The sequence below is a fragment of the Vipera ursinii genome (genome assembly GCF_947247035.1).
Source record: "Vipera ursinii genome assembly, chromosome: Z".
In the NCBI taxonomy this organism is placed as follows: Eukaryota; Metazoa; Chordata; class Lepidosauria; order Squamata; family Viperidae; genus Vipera; species Vipera ursinii.
Window position 1 is genome coordinate 21,405,467 of NC_139517.1, and position 6,000 is coordinate 21,411,466.

The window sequence follows — 6,000 nt, forward strand, 5'->3', positions numbered from 1 at the left end:
TACATTGATTAATAGTTTAGCTGTCAGGAAATTTCTGCTTAGCTCTAGATTTGCTCTCTCCTTGATTAGTTTCCATCCATTGTCTCTTGTCCTGCCTTCAGGTGTTTTGGAGTATAGATTGACCCCTTCTTCCTTGTGGCAGCCCCTCAAATATTGGGATAGTGTTATTATGACACTTCTAGTACTTCTTTTTAATTTTTAATTTTAAATAAAATCAAAAAGAAACATTTTCAGCGTTATTTAACTAAGATAAAATCTAATGCATGATCTAAGGTATAGTAAAAATATTTGAAAGAGATGTAATGATTTATATAAATATAACAAAATAAATAAATAAATAAATTTTAGAGGTTAAAGAGAACCCTTGTATCGAAAGGAGATGATAAATGTTGAATAAAACCTTATATAGAGTGTACCAATAATTAACAAGTAATTAAATTTATAGGCAATTATGAGCAAGGAAACTTATCTTCACAACTAAGATTTTCAGGTGGAAGTTCTATGTTAGCCAATGAACTCATAAAAAGAAAGGGAATTAGACTCTTTTTCTTTAATCTTCTAATGAGAAATTAGTTCATATTACTGAATAAATAATTTATATTTAACCCTGTCGATGAATTTAAATAAGTAATGTTTAACTAGCATTACTCAATTCTAATGTTTCATAGTAATTTAATTATTTTGATGAACTTAAGGAAGGGGAAATACTGGTAAATCTCCAGGTATCATTAAATTTCCATATAAATCATTTGATGATTTTGTTATTAATGAGATTATTCTTTGTGTTTTAAAATATAGAAGAAAAACTGTTTTTAAAAGCTCTGAACTCATGTTGCTAGAGATTGCACTAAACCTTTGATAAACTAAATCTGTCCAAAATATTTATTCAAGGAAGCATATACATTTTGTAACTATGTACAAATAAAACTATATTTACAAAATGTCACAATCCTTAAAAGCTACATGAGCTTTTATCTACAGCTATGTTTGATTATTTAAAAATTGAATTAGAATTTATATAAATAATGATTCATATCGTAATTTTCTGACAGCTGAATGAAAAACAAACTGTTTTAAGTAGCTACTGAATTTAGAGAAATCTTTTTGCTGAAGCTTCCTAGATGGCACTTAAGAGCTAGAAAATTGCACTGAATAAAAGTTTTGGTGCTATGCCCTTTCATGGAAAATGAAATTATGAATCAAAATAGAGTTATTACAGGGAGAGCTGGCCTTCAGGAGCAACAGCCAATATTACCTGGCAATTTGGTTTTCAGGTTAGAAACATTGGGTGACCTCACCTAGCAGCTTTATGTACAGGTTACATGATGGGGGAAAGAGAACCAAGCCATGTCCTGTCTCAGGGGATCAGTTCTAGGATGATCTTGATTCTCACATAGCTAAAGACTAGAACAAGTGTTTCAGAAGAGAATAAAACTACAGCAGAGCCCAAGCCCTTCAGTCATTCCAAAAGAATAATTTTATCTTTTTATTCTTTAAAATATTCACATAGCCACCCATCTTTCAACCAATCACATAGGGCTTTAAAGGTGATGATTGGAACTTTGAACTGCACCTGGAAAGAAACTGGAAATCAGGACAACTCTCACTATTGAGATGTTATATAAGAAAATCTGGGGAAGTGGGTGGCATTACTGAGTGCATTTCTGCATTCTGAGCCGGTTCAATTTTCAGTGGAAATCACATATAGAGCACTTTGCACTAATTCAGGTGAGAGGTAACCAAAGAATCAGTGACTGTGGGCAAGGCTTCCCAGTCCAGAAAATGTGCAATTGGTACATCATATGAATCTGTGCAAAACTCTTCCCCTGTCTAGCATTGCTAGGATCCATGACTCTAGGAAGACTCCCAGATTATGTATCAGCCCAGCCCAGGGAAGTATCACCCCAACCAGAGTGAAATATGAAAATCAACTGGTTCAGGGGGAAGCCAAAAACCCATAGTCACTCCATCTTGCCAGGATTGAGTTCAAGTCAGTTCCTCCCCACCCAAGTCCTTAGCCCGAAGTACCACCACATCACTAGTCTGGCTAGGTTTAGAGATATATAATTGGGTATCATCAGCAAGCTGATGATAACAAACCCGATACCTACCAATGTCCTCCTCTAGCAGCTGCATTTTAAAAAGCAGTGATGAAAGCTCAAGCCATGAGACACTCCACATTGAGGAGGTCTAGGATCTGACTTCTCCTTCCTACCAACACTGACAAAAAAGGCCATTGAGGAGAACCACAATAACACAGTGTCTTCCACTCCCAACCACAGAATGATACCATAGTTGATGATATTGATAAGAGAGAAGTCCAGAAGGTCAGAATGATTGCATTACCTCTATTCTGAGCCCTCCAAAAGTCACCAAACAGCAACCATTGCAGTTTTAGTGCTGTGTCCTGCCATGAACCCATAGTGAAGTTTGAACTTATTTTTAAGACTAAACTAGTCCCTGAAGTCCTCTTAGCAATATTTTGGAATGGCTTTGCCATAGCCTTCTTCTTAGAACTCAACAACAGTAATTGGTCCAAAGACACCCAGCTGGCTTCAGGCCTTGCAATTTAACCATTATATTGAACTGGCCCTCAACTTTTACTTTACACATCATCCCTGTCTCTTTAAGCTTGACAGTAACATATGCTTGGATAATAATACTAATTTAAGTAATTGTTTAGATATCCCTGATTTTCAGAAAGTTTGAATTCTTACTTTGCTGGCATTTCTTCTCAGTATTTGATATTATTTGTTTGTTAAATGATATCAAGCTACATTTTGGAAATCATCCCAATAATTTGAACAAACCAACTACATTCAAAACTTACTTGGTTGAAAGTGCTGGGCCAGGTGATGGCTTCTTCATGAATGGTGAACATTTGGTTTTCAGCAGCCCAGGGATCCAGCTCCCCAACTTTCACTCGATACAAAGACTGATTGGGGAATATGACCCAGTTGTCCATATCCAGTTGTGTAATCAGTTCTCTATTTTTGTCAAAGGAAATTTTATCTCCAACACTGTTGTTAAATGAGCTCTTTTTCAAAAAGAAATGAAGCTGAATATGAAAAAAGCAAGAAAGAAAACATGCTTAATATATGAAACTATGTGATACTTGAACCATTTAAATATGTGGCGCACTGTCCCTACTCTAAGGTACTAGCATTTTTCTCAAGGATGGTTGCCTGTGGTTTGTGATCCAAAATATTTCTCTTATAGTCTACTAATTTTCAAAAATTAAAAATAATCCAGGCCCTAAACCTATACAATTGTTAATATGCAAAGATATAATTTATTGAGGAAATGTGTTATTTAACAAATAAAAATAATCAAGCTTGCCTTACATTTGCAAGAAGCTTATGAAGCTTGTCATCTGCTTTTATTAGAGACAAACTGATCAGAGAGTACCATATCCTTTTAATAAGAAAATTTAATATTAATCAACTATATAAAGGAATAGGCTGAACAGGTTGAATTGACTTTTCCAAATATAAAAATTATCTTTCTCTAATGCTAAAAATTCTGCTATTGATGCATTTGATTCATTCTAAATAAAGAAATCCATAAAATTGAATGCATCCATTTTTATTGCTGCTATAAGATGGCATGATAGGGAATGGAGGATAGTGTGTTATTAACATATTTCTTCTAAATTGAAAATGAGCCTTACATTCAGATTGAATCTTTGGGGGATATATGGATGATTAGAAGAAGTAAAGGGGGGCAAAAGTAGACTGAGAGCAATTTAAATCAGATTGAGAGCATAAAAGAGAACATAGGTTCTGTGAAACCCTGCTGATGTGTTATGAGCAAGTGGCTGTTCTTTTCTTTAGACAGATTAAAAAATATTACTAATTACTATATTCCCTCTTCCCACCCCCTTGCCCCTCTCTTTGATTCTCTTTCTATTTTCTGACTGTCTTTTTTGTGTGCATTTACATGCTAATTACACTCTAATTTGATAGCATGTTTAAAAAAATTGAAAGTATGATCCTTTACTCCCACAGTATGGAGGGGATCCAAATATGCTTGGACTGATCTAAATTACATAGATGAACAAAGATTGAATTATTTACCTTGAGGCAACTTATCTCTGCTGCTTTGTCATTTGTAGTGTCCAAGGTGATTGGATCCCAACCTGCATTTATGGATCTTTCTTTGTCTAGAAAGGCAGTGTCTTGTAGTCTCAGAAGTACTTTCAGCTTGAAAGTCAAAATAAAAATTTCTACTTCTTCCACCCTTCTATACCGATTAACCCTTATGCATTGTATTCACTATTTTTGATCTATACCCCTATTGACTGAAATGCATAACTTAAGTCTTAACTTAAGAAAGCAGCTGTTGCCATTTTGAAAGGAATAAAGCTTGTTACATGAAATAGTTCCTGTAATATGTACAGTATTTGTGTGCATGCATGTATGTATCAGATGTGGGGAGGAGGGAAGAGAATATAAAGCACATATCCTAACTACCTATGGGAAAGATCTAGAGAGTAAATCCCACAAAATGTAATTTTTGTAATCCCATGTAATTCTGATTGTTTTTTATGATCAGAAGGCTGTGAGATGCTGGAGAGTCAGTTCAATTCATATCCCATTTCCAACAGAATTGATTATTCATCACATTACCTGCCATGATTGGAGATCCTGGAGACTGAGTTTTCTGCCATTCAGTTTTCGCCTATGTTGTTGGCCAAACATCATAGCATGTAAAGCATGTGCCACAGCATATACTGCATTGTATATACTGTAGCTGTGACTGGTCATCCTCATTTCAAAAAAGGCCCCAGAAAGGCTCTCCAATTTCTCCTTCCCTGTACAGACATCCTCCATTTCCTCATTCCCAGATGGATTTGGAAAAACACAGCCAAATGCTTGCTCCCATACATTTTTGACAAAACCATCCTCTTTTGAAAAGAAATGATTTCTTGTCTGGAGAAAATGTTGGAATCCTGTAATTTCACTTGAGTAAGCTGCAAAAGTCAGAGCACCGTGGAAGTCTTGGATATCCCAGCTTTTCTGATAAAAGAATGATGCAAGGCCCGTTTGGGAAGCCATGATCCACACCTTCCCTTTTGGCTTTATAGACACTATTTCCATTTCAGGTAGACGTAACAACCACCTTAAATTTAAAAGATAATTATCACTGATTATGATAGCTTTGGCTTTACTGTTAACAAGAAGGTGAAAGGTTTCAACAAGCCATTTCAGATTATCAAAAAAATTGTTGATGTAAACTGGTCTGAATTTTTCCAAGAAGGCAATGCAGATGCCATGGAGAGGAAACATTGAGAAGATTAGGTGCTCAAATTTTCTTCCTCCAACTCCTTTTGAAAGTACCCCAACCCAAGTCCACCTGAAATGCAAAAGTAGTTGAACAATCCCCCTGTAATAAAGTTCTTCACCTGGAACCATCGGATAGTAGAAATGACTTTCATATTGTGATGGGCCAGTTGGGAACTATGGAAGTAAAAAAAAATTATATATATATATATATAATTTTATTCAAGACAAGTTAAAGTTCAAAACTCAAAAAAAACAAAAAACAAAACCAGAAATCAAAAGGTGAATCAAAGAAAGACCAGTACATACACATATATAATACCCCTAGTTGAATACTTATTAATATATTACTATAACATTAGTTTCCGTTCCTTGTGTAACAGGTGTTCCCAAAATTTGTAAACTACTAAATCTATTTGCAAATTATTGACATGTCTTCTAATATTATATTAGTGACAATGTAGTTATCAGGAAGAATAATAACACTAAAACAAAACAGAATTAGTTTCAAAATGTGTATGCCCAGTGATTTCAATCGCTTATAGAGGGAATTGAAATCTTCAAGTCTCCTCCCCCCCTTCCCAACTGGGTCCGTGATTGTCCAGAAGTCATCCTGGGTCATTCCTAAGTGCTCCCATTCAAAACCAGGGAGCAGCACTGCAAAAAAACAACACCACAAAAAACAGCTTTGATAGTAAAATCAGCAGATCATCAGTAG